At 34.0% G+C, this 20,307-nt stretch overlaps 1 protein-coding gene across 1 annotated transcript in view; it reads left to right on the top strand.

Moving 5' to 3' along the window:
- Nucleotides 1-10,796: 10,796 nt before the first annotated feature.
- LOC145675132 (inactive dipeptidyl peptidase 10) overlaps nt 10,797-20,307 on the top strand; it is a 528,307-nt gene continuing 518,796 nt past the window's right edge. Inside the window, exon 1 of the mRNA XM_081745500.1 lies at nt 10,797-10,952. The gene's annotated coding sequence lies outside the window, so the exon portion shown is untranslated. The remainder of the gene's footprint in view (nt 10,953-20,307) is intronic.

The raw sequence follows: 20,307 nt of genomic DNA, 5'->3' as shown, positions 1-20,307 counted from the left end.
AACTTGAAATCCATGACATTGATTTTAAATTGAAGCCTTTAAATGTAATTATTGCCTTCTGATCTTGTTGTTGTTTTGATAAGATGACGATCTTAATTATAAATAATGTTGTTTGTATATGGATGTTATCGTTCAATATAAAAGAGGAACAACTAACTAGTAACTTTGCCTAAGTCATCAATTAGTTATAATTTTGAATAGACCCATAAATGATATTTGTAATGAATCGACGTTTTATGATACGTAATTAGTAATAAAAGAAAAATGTTGTTATAAATGAATTGATATATATATATATGGAGAAAGAAGAGAAAAGAAAAATATTTATATTGATGTAATAATAATAATTAATACGAGGATTGATGTAATAATAATTAGTACGAGGGCTATTCAAAAAGTGAATGTTTTGAAAATACACAGGGTTCTTTCCTTCACTGTAATACTGTTACGGAATTCCCGTTCGGGCGACATTTCTACAGCGATATATCCCTATTATAGTTAATCTGTACCTATATTATCAACACTGATCAGAGGCGCAATAATTAAGCATATAGCTTAGATGTAATTAAAAGAAAGAACGTTGTTATTGACAGGACATGTTGTCATGAATAAGATTATTAGTTTATTATTGATAGGACATGTTGTTATTGACAAGATTATTAGTTGCTATGGGAAAGCTCATTACTGAGTTATACACACGAAATTAGAGGATACGTATACGAAAGATATGGTTGCTGTTGATATTTAATGTACCTATAAAACAGAAGAATAAATCGACGATATCTGGACGCAATTCGTATTTATGGTTAGTGATTAATAGTTGGTATATTTATTATAAATACATAGTGATTTAAAGATATGTAAAACGAATCAGGGCTAAAGCGAAGTGTTTTTATAATATATTTCGTTTTAATTGGATCGGATTGTTTCCAAGCCTGCCCGTTACTCCGCATGATAACTCTTCAACAAATGCGAATTTTTTATTTTTTTTATTTATTTTTTTTTGCAATAGATAACCAGACTGATTAGCTCGACTGAGTTTATTAGAGGAATCAATCCGTTAACATATTATTGAATATCGGAAATTAACGGCGGGTATCTGTAGCTCATATTCCATACATATAAGCAAAAATTTTCAATTCCGGTTTATGCAATAGATAGCTAGAGCGATTATCTTGACCGAGTTCGTTAATGGAATCAATCCGTTAACATCTTAACGTGTAACGGTGATTTTAACGGTGGTTATCCATATCTCATACATATATTACGCTTGATCCTCTCTACTGTCTTTACCCGAGCTATATATGAAGTATATATTTCAATATTATGAAAGTGATATTTGTAATAATATTAGTGTTTATGAATTCCAAGAAGAATGATGTGATTCTAGCTTTACGTCCTTTAGCAAGATTGTGGTTTTGAGAAACGCTCTGTGATTACCGGTTTTATATAGGAAAATTTATTGTACTGTGGTTTTCAATCTACGGATTTACGTAACAAAAGCGAGAACTAAGCCATGAGAATAATGAGAAACTTGTCTTTTTTATTGAAAAGAAAGGAGTTAAACACCAGATAAAATACGATGAAATATATTCATTTGTTCTCTGTTTTTTGTACTGAATAGAGGATAGTTTTAATTTGGGCTTAAGAAATAAACGTCTTCATAATTTGCCACTTTAGACAATAACATATTCAATAAATAGAATCTACACATTTGTTGCACCTCTTTACAAATAATCTATTGAATGATTTAACCAATATGTAAATAATAATGGTTTCTAAATATCATCAAGTATCGGTCCAATATCAATTCATCAAACATAACTTCATAATCATTACCAGCGTTTCATAACCGAATACTTCTTTGTTGTCCTTCCAACTATTACCTAATCTTTTACTTGACAAAATTATTCAAGGAACAGTCAAAACTCATATTCTGGTACACAACATACCTGTACTTATTGCAGTACAATAAAAAATAGGATATCATTTAAAATATAACCCTTCGTGTTGGACTGACTGCACATACCTTCCTCCCAATTTCTCGATTTTACATCGATACCACGTCTTGTCCTTAGAGGCAAAAAGGTCAGTGAGTATTGTTTCCACTTCCTGCTGGTTGGTGAAGCATCAAAATATGAACCATGGACTGAATTAGGCGGTAATTTGAAGGGGCATCATGGAGACTATATGCCAGGTATGGCATCAATTGGATGTCATCAAGAGCCTGAACTTTTGATATAGTGCAGCATATATCCGTTCCAAACATTTGGACTGGAAGTCGGCATGGATAGTACGACCGTTAGAAAGGAACTCGAATGAATTGACCCCTGTAGTCCCACCATATACAGAGCATGATTTTATGCTCAGAATGGCCCTGTTTGACGCTGATTCTGAAAATTGTTAATTGCTTGACCACTGGTTTTGCTCATTCTGATTTTGGAAAAAGCACCCACTTTTCGTTGCATGTAATAATCTGTTTCAGGAAACGCATGTCATGCAGATTATGCAGCAATTGCCGGCATGTATCCACTTTTCAAAATCAGAGCTGAGGTCAAATCATGTGGCACAATCCAGCAATTACTGATGGTTTTCTCGAGTTCCTAAGTGCGGCGCATCACAAGGCATGCTGAATTGGTGCGACAATTGTCGTTTTCTGGTGCATAGCTTTCTCTCAATGGCGTGTTATGTGACCTCAGAATCTCTTTCCCTGGGGCAGCCGGACCTTGGTTGATCTTCAACATTTTTACAACCTACACGAAATTTCTGTAACCACTGAGTTGCTTTGCCATGGTTCACTGCGTTCTCCACTATTGCATAACAAATGTTTTGGGTTACTGCCGCGGTGTTATGCCCGAGTTCAATCTTATACAGTAACAGTTCGCGTATCGGACGTAGTTGAGCACTCATCATCATTGCCACTAAAATCTAACTAAAGATGATGATGGAGTGGCGGCCTTCGAGATAAATAGTTCGCTTTCCGCACTATACTTTGGGCCAGTTTGACCTTGTAATTACGATAAATCACGGTGTATACATGAGCTTGCTTGGGTTGTGCAAATATTGTGAGACTTATGACTTATCCACCCATGTAGTATTTTTTTTCTTTTTTTGCGAAGTGGTAACATGCTTTTCTAACAACAAATCTTCATATACAACAAAATTACCTGACACCGCGTATCACACTGATACAAACCAACTCTGCAGTGTGCTCCGTCTTTCTTGCTTAAAACTTGTACCAGAACAATTAACACAATCATAGTTTCGTTTTTATGTCTATGGAATATGCATGCTTCTCATGATGTTAAAAGTCTGCACAAATTATAAAAATAAAATTGTACTAGTTTTAACTCCCGAAATCTACGAAGTCGGTGATACAGTTGACGAAGAAGTGTGGAGGTCAAATCGATCGTCCTCAACTGTGTTTTATGTGGACAGCAAATTGACTTAAATACCAGTATTTATGACTTGCTTAAATGCCAATTATTAATGCTAATCGGGATCTGCTTCTTAATTCAAAGAGGTCCCTAGTAGTTTCACAATGAATAATACTGTAATTTTGTGTCCAAATCGGGTGTCAAACCCGAGACCTTGCTTACATAAGGCATATATGCTAATCATTGGAGCGTATGGTACTTCTAAGGAGATGGGATCATAAAATAGGCATATTGTGTATTTTAGTGTGGTTGTCGGTATTGTGGAGCTCCAAGAAATGTATGGAAGAGCTTCTAAATTCAACTTAATAATAGCATAATAATAATAATAATAATAATAATAATAATAATAATAATAATAATAATAATAATAATAATAATAATAATAATAATAATAATATAAAATTAGTAATAGGAGTAACTAACTAATCAAGAACAAAACCAAATTGTTGAATATAACATAATTATAAAAATAATTACAAGCTGCACAATTTGACATTTATTGCTAAAAATAATAGAATATCCATACACTATAAGTATCTTAGCTAGAAGCATTACCTCACACAATGTGTATTAAACGTGAAACTAAGAGAAAATGGTTGTTTTATAGCCTTGAGCTTATGAAAAACAAACAAAGATTGCGGCTTTTGAAGTTTGTAGACTAATTATAATATAACGATGAAGTCACTTCTAGTAAGTACGTTTTGTTTTTATTAGTTAACATTAGTTAACATACAAATATGTTTAAAAATCATTTAATAACGAAAATATGTCGTATCACGTAATTCAACACATGGAAGTCATTACGCATAGGCAATCCTTGCCAGTGAGGGGTGAAAAATGATAACCCCTTCTTCACATGCAACCCACAATGCACAACTGATACGCGGGTTTTCTATCAAGAAATTCTACATTGAAAGATCATAACTGTATAAATCCAGAAAAAGCTAAGACAACCAATTCAAGAGATTTTCGTGTTTTCGAGACCAGACACCGCTAATTATTTCGTTGAAGTAGCTTCCTAACGATGTGGGATGAGCACTGCATTGTCAACACCATCTGGTTTTCCCAGTGAACACCTATCCAAGCACTTCTCACACCTCGTTTGCTTAACCAGGTAATGTTGTGGAAACTGGTAGATCAGTGTAGCTAGAAATTAGCATTAAAAATTCCAGGACTTCGAATTTATTATTACACTAAAATCACTCTTTATGATACGCACAAATAAATGATATCACGTAAATATGCCTATTGCTTTATTTCATGCTTTCTATTTTTTCTGCTTTTTTTATTAGGTTGAGGAAGTCATTGTTTTTGATGAGCTATCTGCATATTCGTCTGTCTTGAATCTATTCCACGTCCAGATTCTTCTATGTCATGTTACCATCGAACGCATTTCTCTACTCCTTGATTCATGTCTTACTCGTTTCATTCATCAATATTTTAGTTCCAACGTAATGTTCGTCCCTTCCGATAGGGGCCACGGTGCCCCAGTAGTAGAGCGTTCACCTCTGCTGCTTGGGGTCCCGGGTTCGATCCCAGCACCCGGCAAGTGAACTTTGTGGTGGACAAACACCGTGTGCGTGGGTTACCTCGCGGTTCTCCCTTTCCTCCCACTTTCTTCATTCCACCATTTCATTCACTTCTCATCATCACCGTCTCCTTTAACCTAATCGGCATAACCATGGAACATAAAACTTAAAGATTTCATTTTTTCATTTTCCCTTTCCATATCACTTTCAAATCATTCATTCTTATCTTCTGTATCTGTTTTTTTAGATCTTGCACTTCTACTGTACTCCTTATTTGTTCAATCCTCATTATACTTTTCTCGACTACTCCACACACTCATCTGAGCATTGAAAATTTCGTCGCCCTCGTTTGTCTTATTCAAGACTACTGTTTCTTATACCAAGCATCCAATAATAATGTGACTATACCTAGGTACAGTAGTTGCATACTTTGTTTCCTTGAGTTTAACTGGAATCTTCCGATCGGAAGATATCCACTCAATTTGCTTCCAATGTTTCTATCCTGCTTGAATATACCTACATTTTATGATATTTTGATATTATAACCAATTTATTGTTACCCATACAATTTGCTTCATTAGTGAATAACACGAATATTTGATTCACATTTTCATATAGCCTTGCAATCATTTTAAACATAATAATGAATACTATAGATAAGAATATATATACATGCATAAAGAGAAATACTTGTAGTTCCTTTTTAATAAAATGAATATTCGTTATATGAAGAGTATCAAAAGCAGTTTCGTTTTCAAAAGCTGAGTGCTATATAACTGTAATGTAAATGTGAGAAATTCTTGTCTAAGTGTCGAAGCATAATTACCGTTTTGATTGCCTATTTATGTGTTTCAATTTGGAGCGTACGTGGATGAAATGTGATAACGCCAATTAGCACAGTAGTAACCCATTACAAATGACGAGTGATCTCAACACGTTAACATAGAATGGGATTCTAACAGTTGAAAATTCCTTTTTTTTCACTTTTATATGTTTATTCATTCATTTCTGACAACATTTTCGCTATATCGTGATTTATGCAGGGTAACAACACGTACAGTTTAATGTCAATATTTATTTGGATAATAATAACTATAATAACAATACAGTAAAACATGTTTATAACGGAAACTATACTTAGCCAAGATCTGTTCTCCAATGGAAAATAGGCCTCGTGAATGTTAATACATAATCCTGCGTACATACGTAATTAAACATGCACTTTAAATATTAAGTGGAACCTGTTTAACGCGGAAATGAAAAGTCATTTTGAGCCAGAATCTGGCCTCTTTCTCTAAGCGAAAACCCGAGAGCTTGAAGCACTGGGAGGACAGGGATTGGAGTATTGCTAAAGTGCCGTCTTTGTTTTTAGTTATCTAATTTCCTAAAAGTAAGTTGAGGTCTTTCACTTCGAAAGCCTATTGGCGCAGCTTATATTCATTCATACTATAAAATATCGAAGTTCACGTGGTCCTTTGTCATTATTTCTAGCAATCTTTAACAATTTGTTATCTAGTGCAAAGTGGATTGGTATGCATTATTAAGAGTCAAAGAGAAACGTAATGGGAAACTGGTGTTTGGAGGAGAAGTTTATCACAAGTATATGAGATGAAATGAGAATCCGTCTATCATGAAAGAAAATCTTTATTATGCTGTTTTCTTGTAAAAATAACTCACTTTGACAATAAATTATGATCATGGTTGCATCTCATTGTGCGATGCAAATTTGCATTTGCACTGCAATTCTGTGATTTTGTGCATCAAAGTGCAAATCGATATCGCTTTAAAAACGCTGACATAAATACCTATTTTTTCTGTGAAGAAACGAGGTTCAGAAGAGTCGAGCGAGCATCATCAGGTTGACCTCATACTGTATGTCTCAAAATAACATACATAGGAAATCTAAATAGTAGTTCATATTTTCTAAATACAATATTTTCTAAAGCTAAGGGACTGTCGAGGATACTGTCTTAATTAGAGTTTAGTACGCATATTAAATTACAACTAAGGTTTAAACTGAACTAAAATCTACTGAAGACGGTAATGAGGATCAGACTAAACTTGCATTTATGAATGCTATATTCAAACTGGTAGTTGAAACAGTCAGTATTCCGTGTATGGGATATGAGGTATTGATTAACCACCGTTTAAGTCAACGTTACCTCTAAAGGTGTTAATGAGTTGGCTATGTTAACGAAGTCTACCGAGATAATTGTTCTAGCTGGCAATTACAAGAAACAGAATTCAAAAATTCGCCCTCGTTTAAAAGTTATTGATTGGAGTAATGTACGTACGTACGTAATTACTAACGGTACAATCTTATGAGACCAACAGTGTGATGCTAATAAATATAAGGAACAAAATTACTTAGTTGCAGAACTAGCTCTTGCTAGATATGAAAGTGTATATACGTAGTTAGAAGGCCTTTTGGAAAGAAACATTTTGGAAGGCCAAGAGGACGCGAGAAATCCATGATGCGATTCCAGATCAAGTAAGTTCTTGGTAGTCGTTTCTGTGCTTTTATCGTAACTCTTCAGTTTCCACACTTTCTTCCATCACTATGTATTTGAAATGAAATTAAATTAAATCTGTAAGTTTTATGTCCCACGATTATACCAGCTGGGTTAAAGGAGACGGTGATAATTAGAAATGAATGAAATGGTGGAATGAAGAAAGTGGGAGGAAACAGAAGTACCTCGAGAAAACACACGCACACGGTGTTTGTCCACCACATAGCTCACTTGGCGGCAGCTGGGATCAGAACAAGGATCCCATGCACCAAAGGTGAAAGCTCTACAACTTGCATATATGTTTACGTAATCATAAGCGCATTTTGAAGGACGTTAAACTAAACATGAAAAGGGAGATAAATGCAACGATATTGTTATAAGCTCTATAACATATTTGGTGGTATAATAAAGAACAAATAGTTTCATTTTATGTTCGGAAACTACGGTACTTTCAAACTATAAAATTTCATACTGGTACCGGAAGTAAGATATCTATATCCTTGGATTGCAATACAGGATTAACGTTAGAGTCTGAATCTGTTCTTCTGGCGTTGAATCTGTTTTAAAACTGCCTTTCCCTATCTCTTACAATTAATGCTATAGGAATCAATATTGACACCAAAAGTTGTATTAGTTCTTACAACTTCCGGTTTCACCAGAAGAATCTCTCTCTCTTTATATATACAGGGTGATTGGTTGAGTTGAGTTGATTTTAGTTTAGCGTCCCGTTCAGCAGCGAGGCTATATGAGAGGTGGACCTACTGATTAACGTGAAATCCAAACCATATGAGCTCCCACCGGGAATCGAACCCGGGTCTCCCACGCCAAAGGTGCGTACGCTAACCGCTTAGCCACGAGGGAGCTCACAGGGTGATTGGTAACTCGATGCATTCCTTGTAAGGGGATATTCTACAAGTATTTTGGAACATTTTCACGTATATGAGCCGGGGGTCGAAAATCAATAGTTTCTGCTCCTGCTAACGAGAGGTGCGCGAGAAAATTTTATCCTGACCCACTTCTGCATGTCGTAGAGCTCTGAAATTTTGCATGTGTAATTCTGCATACCTCTGTAGGTTATGGTAATATACAGCTCGTAACTCTGCATCATTGTTGTGTTATAGATCCAAACGTGAAGTAAGGTGTAGTAGTTCAAAATTTATTACTGCACCTCAGAAATCTATGTGGAAACATCGCAGAAGTACTTACCCCTAGGAAATGAGTGCATGGTTGAGAAGAGGTGGGATGAAGATGGTGTGCGGTCAAGAGAAAACGCTAACTATGGCGGATTTCATACCCAGAGTCGTGCATCTGTCAGGCCAACATTTTCGAGCAGTGAACGGATGCGTTGCTTTCTAGAAGGCGGACACCTTTTGTCACCATGCCACGCTCTTGGATTTCATAGAATTCCGCAACGTACGCACCAGTGAGACACCAGGACCTGGTTTCTATCATTTCACTTTGACGGTGCAACTTAGGGGAAGGGGAGGTATTTAAAATGGTCGAAAATGATCAATATTAGTATTGAATCCATAGTTTTCGGGGTCGCTGAGATGAATAGTGACACCTCCGATGGTTTTCAAAATTCAAATTCAGCCCTGCAATTTGGAGGAGGGGCAGATATATAAAATAATCGAAAATGGCCGATCTCAGAGAGCGCTTCAGTAGTAGTAAAAAGTGACTGACTAACGGAACATATTATTAATGTATCTAATTTATCCCAGCTAAGTGGACAATTGACGCTAGTAAGAACTAAGATAAAATCTATTTTTGGACCCTGATATTCCTGAACCCATGTTAAAGAAACCGCTTGTTGCCTCTTATTACCGTTTTCGTTGTATAGAAATCAATATTGGAACCGGAAATGTTAGCAGATATCTACCACTTCTGGTTAGAATAGTGGGATAAGGTCAAAGAATTATCCTAATCTTGCTATACTAAATCAGTATCAAAGACGGACTTCTCACCCTCAATCACCGTTACTGCACTATACAGATCAATATTGAAACCAGAAGTGAAAGTGGATTTCTATCATTTCTCGTTTTACTACAAATATAATGGACGGATTTACATATCTATTTAATAAGACATTCCATACTTACGGGGAACTTAGTTTGGAACTTAGTAATAAGTGGTTACAGTGCGTAATTTCGCAACTTCTGAAGGTTACCGTGAAAAAGAAAAAAATAATATAGGGTGAATCAAAAGTCCTTGGACACCCTTATAATTTGAAGCCGGATGGGAACAAGTGAAAAGTAAAGTATGGCAACTTTAATTGAGTAAGGGACCACAACTTTTGGGGTCTATGTCGATCATGGCCACCATCTTCGATTTAAGTCGATTTTTTTTAAATGGAAAGGTGGGCATGTGACATATTAAATAACACTGCATTGCACAGGATGAAGGCCACATGGAACCTGTGTTGTAGCATGCACGTGAGAGGTAATTTGCCAACTTTGGGCCTTCACAAGTCCCGAACTCCCCAACATTGACAAATCAATTACACCACTGCGTTCGTGAGCTCGAGCTAGTGTTATTTAATATGCCACAGCCCCCTTTCCGTTTTAAAAATTCGACTTGAATCCAAGATGGCGACTACGATCGACATACACTCCAAAAATTGCGGCCCTAACCCAATATCAGTTGCAATATTTACTTTTTACTTGTTTCTTTCCGGCTTCAAATTATAAGGGTGCCCAAGGACTTTTGACTTACCCTATATAAAAAATATCGAAAATTATTTTGCGTGTATGGTTGAAATGAGCGGAACATCCAGTAACATGGAAGTACGTGACGAGTGAATACAATTTCATTTAGTAAGAAAAACATTTGTGATGGAGGTTTTGGGTAAACCAATCAGCTGGGAGTATATTTTAAAAGACTGATCTCAGAGTGATGGGACACGACAATTCTTACTAGATGGGCTTGCCACACTGTACAATGCAATGTAGAGCTCTTATTCTGCGGCGATGAACTTCTCGTTTCTTCAGTTATATGGTGTAAAGCAAGCAAGGATGATGTTTAGTAATATGAGAACGGAGGAAAACGATCCTGTAGTATACAGTTTGAGCATGAGTACCTCCTTAATTTGAGTGAGAGTAGACATATTATAGATTGCAATTGTGTTGAGCATGTCATCTTTTTGTATTGTGGATGTACTCTTTGTGTCTCATAATTCGTAACTTGAGCAATGTCGTCGTCGCCATCGTCTTTCTTTCCTTGTCACTTGTCGTCTCCAGCTTCCAGCTCTCACCACAGAGAGGCGCTGCTGCTAAAAATAACCGAGCGCGGCCAGCCGCTTGTCTTGCATTAGTGTTGCTGTTCCCGCCAAGTTCGTTCGGATCGGCAGTGCGGTGTGTGTGTGTGCGTTTGGAAGATGTGCTCCTCTGGTTTCTGCTACTGCTGCGGAGATGTCCCCGGCCGACGGGTGAGGAGAAAGTGAGGAAAGGGGAGGTGCCACCACCGGGGATCGAACAGAGGTGAGTAAGGTTCACAGCTGATGCCTTCTAAATAACAACTTATATTTCGAATGGATTAACTAAGTAAATGTACAGATGAGGATGCTCCGTATTATAAGAATATTAAAAAATAATAATAATTCCCCCTGTGATATGTGCTTCCTATATCTACTAAGTCAGTGTAAAGGGGGATCTTTAGAGTGAGAGGAAAAGATCCCTTTAAAGCCTAATAAAGAGTACCCTAATTATAAAACACCTCTCCGAACGACACGATGTACATAATTATTATACCAAAAATCAGCGATAAGAGTGACTATTATGTTACACAAATATAAATTCTTCACAATTTCTACACTATTGAAAGCTTTTAGCATTAAATTTCCTGCATTTGATAAGATTTACTTGAGGATATAGAACCAAACATACAGTATCTTAAATTGAATCAATCAGAAATCAGCTGCAAGGGGGGTACAAATTATTTCTGATTCAACAAGTCTTCCGTTGGGAATCGAACTAGTTACTCCTTTTCAACACGTCAGCATGCCTATGCTATGAATGCCTTTCTCTATCTACAGTATGAATGTTATTTACTTTCATAATTTATCACTTTTTATTAAAAAAAAAGTGTGGTAGTGAATTTACCTTATGCTCTCAAGCTTAAAAACATGTTCAAGTTATGTATGTATATGACATATGATGACTTTCTTATGGATAAACATTATGCCTCCAACTTTTTTTCTAAAATAGTCCTATTTTCTGCCATTTTATATAATCATCCTATTATTATTCTTCATCAGTCACATGCATTTCTAATCCATGTTCTTAATATTACAGAGCACATAATTTTAGGATATCAAGCTACATCATACATTGGTTTCTACCTAAAAACTTATCTAGTTCTACTGTAATACATACCTCTACTTAATAATTACATTCTGTTCTTCAATTAATTTACACTCAAATAAAGTGGTGATCTCAGGAGATTTCCCCCAGGGATCTTTCAATACTTGGGGGTGAGAAATAATACTGTGAAAATATTGCTATCCCACATTAAGTATGAATGATATATAGCTCCTGGAAGGAATTTTCTAGCCGGACAGCTCCCTGAAATCATCACGGCCTGAATACATTTTGAATTCTGCCATTTTTTCGAATGTTTTAGCCAGTTCTGTCAAATAAATATGTAAAAATAATTAAACAAATTTGTGTAGAACAAATTTTCTGCGATAGATTTTTCACAATAATTTGACGTACGAGTAATATGCTAAATAGAGTAATTCATGTAGTAACTAATGGATAAATCGTGACACAGGGTTAGTGGATGTACATTACGATACATACCTTATCTCCTGCTTTAATCATTTTCTACAGTAACATGATTTAACCAATTATTCAGAAGAAGTCTGGTATAGTACCTTGCAAATTGAATTTTTATGGTCAATAGTTCCATGAAATATAATGATGCATAAAGATTTGAGAATGTAAAGTAAATGAATATATTCTGTTTGTATTTATATAATGGTTCTCTAAATCAAATGGAGCGTTTCTGCTGCATAGAGTACCCGTAGTACACACAAAATAAAATTTGTGAAAAGAACATAATTTGTTAAACAGATATTATCTCTGGTGTATTAATGGATAGGTTGCAACTAGGAGCAAGTTGTCTCCGAACGGCTGTTTCGAACCAATATCCAATTATGGTGCTTCCCTAGTGTGCAAACCTTAATCATATGGTTCTGGATTTGATTCATCTCCCCTCTGCAATCAGAACACAAGATTATCAGAGTTGATCCAGCTTCATTACATAGTTGGAAAGTTGCTTGAATGAAAGGGTATGGAACTTCGTTCTGGAAAGCCAGAAAAAATGACTGAGAAACCAGATGTGCTGACCATGCATATTGTATTTCAACGTACAATATCTGACATGCCAGAACACTTCAGTCAGGAGCATTTAACACTGAATAAAATTTGGAATCAATTAGAGGATTGAAAACATTTTACATCCTCTGCTTTCAGAACAAACTTCTAGCCTTTATTTTAATATAATTTGAGAAAAATCGTAAAGTATCTAATCTGGATTTTATAGATTATTGGATTTCTGAAGTTAAGTTTATAAGAAAAATATTCCTAGTTAGGATGGTCAGTGTATTCAAATGTTTCTTATTATTGAGCAAATCCTTGGATAAATCTAAAAATAATAATTGATTTGTATGCTGTAGGTATCATGATGACAGTGGCTTTTCTGGCGGTTTTCCAGTTTCCTTCCAAATTCTCTTTACATCAATTCTTTCATAATTATTCACTTTCCTTACTCATTCTTGTCCTATAGTCTGAAGAACATAACCGAAAGATGTTAGACAAAAAAAATTGTTTTCACTTTTATTTGACATTAAGAGCTTGACGCTTGAGAGTAAAATATACACTTTTATTTATGACTAGGCTCATTAGTGAAGGATATACCATGGTTTATGACTACTTCATTCTAAGTTAATATGTTAGAAACATATATTTTAAAAAATATAATGTTTTTTTTTACTTCCTTAAACTAATAATTGTTAATGTTTATAAGAATTATTTGCTTCTAAACAGAACCTTTCTGACTTGATTTTCATCATAATTAATTGAAGGCAATTACACATTGAAATGTAATCAGTAATCTATTTTAATAAACAAAAAATGTACGTATATAGTTTACTAACATAAATATTTGACGTATGATATTAAGGGTCTGTGATATTTAGAAAATGAAGTCCTCAATTCACAGATATATTAAAAAATTAGTTTAGTAATTTGTTACTCAAATGATTAAATATTTTGCGCTATCGTGAGGATTTCAGTAAAATATTTTTCTAAAGAAGTGGCCTACTGTTATCTTGCCAATTCTTGGCTTTATATCATAGATTAAAAACATTATCACCATCAAGTAAAATATTCTGAGAGTTCAGACAGTAGCATCACTTCAGATTTTGGCAAGAGGGGGAGGGGAGCAACGTTGTCCACCGACAGAAATCTTTCACGTTTCTTTATTGGTATATTAGCATACAATTTATTTAAAAGGGAGAAATGTCCCCGTCTACCTTCCCCAAATGACGCCCCTGGTCAGAACTAAAGAGCTTGATAGAAACAACACTAGACTAGTACAAGTAAACTAGTAAATACGAAAGTGTTTCTAAAGATTATCCTTAGAATCCCTATTACTTATAACACAAAATGTTTTTATTGTAGATAAAAACCGGTAAAACAAACATAGTTAAAAAAATAACTCTGAGCTTTGCCTTTACTTGCTAACTACTTTAGCAGAGACATCCTTCCACACTACGTGTAGCAAAAGGATAATTAACACGAATTGATATTTTCCATAGAAATAACTTGGTTTTACTAACACGTTACACATAAAACTACTTATAAACACACCTCATCTATGCATATTAATGGTTTTTAACGGATTATTATTTTGAACTAGAAACAATAATGGGATATAATTGAAAATGCTTGCTTTAAACACTATAATAAGTTTCTATATTCACTCTTTAAAACATTTTTTAAAATTGTTGATAACTCTAAAGTCTAAAATGTCGGTACCAAACTCCTATTGTATTGCTCATAGTGCAGTAGCAACTTGTTTTCAGAAACGACGTTTAGTAATAAAATACCGTAAATATACTTATGTTAATGTTGAACTTATTATATAAAAATTGGGAAGGGTTTGATGCAATATTTAATTTCTTAGTCTAATTTGCACTTGAAAGTTTGTTTATGGTCATACCATGAATTTAAGGAAGCTTCACTTTTTATGAAATGAAAGTTTTACTTTAATGTATTCGTTTTAATAAAATAATAATAATAGTGGGAAATAAAATAGCGGTCAAGTCAAATTAACATCACAGTAGGATAATAAAAGAGGCATGTAATAAAACTTTAGAATTTTAGTTACATTGTTTTAGTTCATATCTACTAACACAGCAAGAATATAGGAAACGCGATCTTACAGTTTGATGACGGGTCCAAACAGTATAGCATCAAATAATTTTATCTTGACGTGAGAAGCATGATATATATAATCACAATAGAAGACATTAAATCCGTCTACATATACGGAACGAATTCCTAAAATATGTCTATATTTATTTATTTATTATTGCTGCCTATTGCAGGATTTTATCCCGTTTACAACAGGCTTACACAATTGATATTACATCTAAATGCGAACAATAAAAAGAAAGAAAAAAAACTATCAACAAGAAAGTATCAGGATATTTAATGACAAAATGCTAAATCCGTAAGAAGAGAATAAGATGTGAAAAGATACTAGAAAGAGAAGATAAATAGGCATATAAGCAAAGATTCAAACTGGACAAAGAAAGTAAATTAATTCCGTGTCATATTAACATGTATGTGTCACTTTTCACTAAAAGTTACGTATTACGTTTTATTCTTTATCTGAACTGGTTTTTATGTACTGTTTCCATAATATATTGATTATTTACTGATATTGATTTCTTATATCGTTATATTTCTATCTAGAGCTCACAGTTGTATCGTTTCTTTATACTAAATTATATAAATATGATTCTTTGTATGTCACAACACCGATCAACACACCTTTACATAAACTGTATCTACACTAATATAATGTGCATTTATAGCGTTATAATATAACTTTTAGATTTACTAAAGTGCTAGTTACAAAGTCAGCCGTATAGTACCATATGTGAAAATATGCACTTAACATGAACTTAACGATGTGTGTAGTGTAACTGCTTGGTGTCACATTTTTTAAAGTTTTACTGAAACTTATTAATAGATCTCGTATTTTTGTGTCCTAAATTTGTTTGAAAATGTACATGTATATATGCCCTAAAAGTGGCAAAATATAACTTAAAAGATGACAAAATGACCCACAACAGATAAATATTTAACAAAAATTCATAACAATAGCAATTTACTGAAAAGTTTTGTTATTTTGTCCTGAATGTCAATAACTACACACAGAGTTGAATATATAGGATTTCAGGGAACGACTTGTAATTCAGCACCAATTTTCACAGCTACTTTGCACTGTGCTTGCAGTGGTTTACTTAAATTTTTCTTAACAAGGTTTAATGCATCGCACAGTTGCATGCCAATAGCTTCAAATTTAGTGATTAGTTTTGATATCAAATTAATGTTAGATTTTTGTGTACGCTAGATGTCTTGGAATGGTTGATAAAAAGCTAAAATTTACTGCAGATATTTTCGAACACAACATGATATGTGCAGTAATAATATGCAGCATCTAGTCAAGTCCCTCGTCGCATTAGAAAGGGGTTAGAATATGCACTATTTTTTTAAAAAAATAATTGCAATTCAAGTGGAGTCTTAACAGCGATTTCCTTCCCATTTGTAACTAATTTATTATACCTACATCATGGCAGCTCTGTCGCGCCTCTTCTGCTACCCTATTCAGAATATGTGCGGGGTACATTCCATGCATCACTTTGAGATAGAGTATGTGAGTTCCCTTTGCTACCTAAAATGTTATCAAAATTATGTATCACTTCGCTGTTAAATATGGCCTAACAGAAAAATATGGTTCAAATATACCTTTATATGACCAACAAGAAACGTATTTTCGTGTTCACAAGGGTCAGGTATGTGTTCATATTTAATTAGATATGTAACAAGATGCCAGGATAAAAATATGACACATTATATAAATACGAGCCTTACTTACTAATAAAAATAACTAAACAGGAAAACTCTTTATGGATCTTCTTTCATTTTGTAGAGGTTGCTATTACTTGTTAAGATTTTTGTATCTATAGAAGTATTTCTCATAAATTACCAAAATTCTTTGATACCGTAAGTACCTTCATCAAAAACGATTCACCTATAAACAGGATGCAAATAAGATAAACTAATGATTCTAGGATGAATTTTGAATATTGCTTTCAAAAAATTTTGTCTGGTTCGTTGGCACTATTACATCCATCTACTACTACTACTACTGTTGCTGTAATACTTCTCTTCCTCCACCTACTACTATTACTACTACTGTTAACTGAAATTATCTTGCCTGCCAAGATGACTTTGTCCACTATTCTTGTAAATGTAAACTTCAGTCAATGTAATTTTCCATTATACTCTAGTATTATAGTTACTAGTTAGTTAAATTAGATTGCTAAATTACTGTGCAACTTAACAACACATGAAATCAATCGTGTATATAATATCTGTATGATAATATAGTGATACGTCATTATCGATTTCAGCTTGTTCTTTGTATTTTTGAACATCAAGTTTGAAGTATTCGCAAACTTTTTTTCTGTGATGTTTTACATACCGATAGGTATGTTCAAATTACTATCGCACACACATATAAATTATGTTATCTCTTTAAATCTTAGCATGATTAAAAATTGAAACATTCCCTGAATAAGGCTGTATGGCTCATTTCAGTGAATTTGAAGAAAAGGTGAAAACGTATAGGAGCACAAGGAGCACCCACGGGGTCCACCGGGTCCAGATCCCCCAGAAACATCCTAACTCAACATAAATTTGTAAACTTTCTCTGAAATATGAAATTATACTTGTTTAAGAGGGAAATGATTGCTGTAGCATGAAAATTTGATCTTACACTTCATCTGTACCCATTCTCTTATAAAAACAATATAGTTTGTTCATTGTTTCTGAATATATAGATGGAAGTATTTTACAATCGCTTAATGTCTTTTCGGGTGCAGAATAATAACCATTCCAATATTACATAGACGTAATAGCTTGTAGTATTGGATCTTCCAAAGCTTGGATCCTTCGCAACAAAAATTTCTGATTGCGCGCCTGGTATGTTCTTACGTTAGACTATAACATTGCCCCTCTTAACGACCAGCTTTTCAGCACACTAGTGCCATCACTTGGACAATAGGGAACTATGTATATGTTAGTCATTCTACTGGTAAACTCAGAACATTCTAAAATGTACCTTACAGCGTTGTTCGGTGTAATGTTTTAATTATACTAGGCTAAACCGTTCCTTTAATTGAAAGAATTGGTTCCACGTTATTAGCTGAATCCATTGATTTATTATTATTATTATTATTTGATTGAAAATTTTATAATTTATTTACAAAACACTAGTTCTTTAGGCTGTATACTCACAATAGTTACCATGCTGCATTACTTTTTTATGCTACTGAATGACCTTTTATAGTAATTATGCTTATTCCAGACGTTTGTTTCTTTGCTGGAATCATAAATTCCATTGTGTTTTTCTCTTTAAGGAACTTGTTACCATGCCCTGCAGATTTAAAGACAAGATATGGTACCGTCACACACGCTGACACTCCTCTCTAAGCTGCAATCGAAATGAGATCTTTTCACGTTACTTGGTAGACCTGATGAATAAAATATTCTCTCAACAGACGTAATTTTCAAGCTCACACCAACCAACGAGAAAAGAGGATTTTTTAATACTTTTTTCTCGAGATTTATTCTATTTATTTTTTTAAAAAAGAAAACTTTTATCTTTTTTGTCTTATGAATTATTAAGGCTCTTTAGTAATTGGAATTGTTTTTTTCTGATGTTCACATCACTAACAATAAAATTCATATCTGGATAATATTGATTTTTGGAAATTTAAAAATGATTCATTTCACTTCACCACACAATGGTTTAACATCGCCACCGACTAATTGCACATTTATTTTATATTGAGAAATGAAAGATGGGTAGTCGCCTGACAAATAAATATTCATTTTTAAGAAGTTTGGTTTACTATAAATATACCACATTGACTTGATCCCTAGTCTTCTGTTGCAAGCGCTGTTATCGGCTGAAGGTATTCCACTCGCTTTCTCTCGCTTAGCAACAGCTGAACTCTTATTGGCTCAACGCGTGGGTGTGTGAGGTTGTGAGCTTTAGTTCGCATTTTTGCCACGGCTCAAGACATTTTGGCAGCACAATAACCAAAACTGGTTTACATATTTACCTGTCTGTCCGTTCGTCAGAGAGACACAATATCTCAAGAACTATGTGGTGGAATCATCAATTTTGGTCAGGACTTATAGAGTCAAAAGTTAGGAAACGAGTTCATTGACGCTGGTAATATTCAGACCGGAAGTGGTAGAAATCAATCATTTCCGGTTTTAATGTTGATTACTATCGAGAAAAAACGGTAATAGGTAGCGAGAAACTGTTTTCTGCAATCGATTAAGCGTCACAATAAATTCATCTCCAGCCTTAACTCTCTACTAAAATCAGACGTGATGGAAATACAATATAAGTGTTCCGGTTTCAATATTAATTTTCATGTAGCAACAACGATAAGACATAAATAGAACCATTTTCTCAAACGATTTAGCTCTATAAGAATAGGTACTAGCTTCTCTCCTAACCATCTATTCAAACCGGAAGTAGCAGAACAACTTTCGATTTTAATGTGATCGCTATAGAGAAGAAACTGTAATACTGAGAAGGAAGTGATTTTCTGCAATCAGTTAAGCGTTAATAAAATTTATATCATATCCATTCTAGAAATCAATCACCACGTGAAATGACAGAAGTTCACTAACACTTTTGGTTTCAATATTCAGAAAATACTTCAGTTCATACAAACCAAATTTTTTCACGTGGTATACATGTGACACTATTCCTTGTTTAAAATATGTAACTAAATGATGTATGTTTAATAAAGGATAGTATATAATTTCTTAGAATACTCCCCTACATTCGACAATTCTTACCATGTTCAAGTACAACAAATTCTTTTTAATCAAAGTCTAAAAGTAGAAAGAGTCTACAATATAGTAATACTACAGTAGTCTAATATTAGCTATTGTAATCGTATATATAAAGCTGCATGTTTGTTTGTTTGTTTTTTTACATGAATCCATACCATTGGCTTGGCATACTTCTAGGCAAATGTGAGGTACATACCATAGTCTATTTAGATATTTAAAAAAAATGCTTATCCTAAAGAGGGCTTAAAATGTATAGAGTATCTCAGAAACCCCTCAAGTTAGACAGCCCAAACGATTCTAAGTTGTCCAGGTTACATACCATTCAGTCAGTGCAAACAACAGGTATTCTTCCCAGTTACTTATGTATTGAATTATTTGTATCAGTATATGTTGTATCCAAGGTTTTCAATTTTTCGACTAAAAAAGCTAATAACGCTGATATATATATATATATATATATATATATATATATATATATATATATATATGTGTGTGTGTGTGTGTGTGTGTATATATATGTATGTATGTATGTATGCAATACAATATAGTACAATATATATAATACCAGATTTCACATACTTAAATCTTTTGAAAGTATATGTGTGAATTTCAGACAGAGTTGAAAACTAGATGATGTTTAGAAACCTACATGCTGTCT

The sequence above is a fragment of the Thermobia domestica genome, chromosome 2, assembly GCF_964235325.1.
Source record: "Thermobia domestica chromosome 2, izTheDome1.hap1.1, whole genome shotgun sequence".
Taxonomy (NCBI): Eukaryota; Metazoa; Arthropoda; class Insecta; order Zygentoma; family Lepismatidae; genus Thermobia; species Thermobia domestica.
The sequence above is the reverse complement of the archived record's forward strand: the minus strand, read 5'-3'. Positions and strand labels throughout refer to the sequence as shown.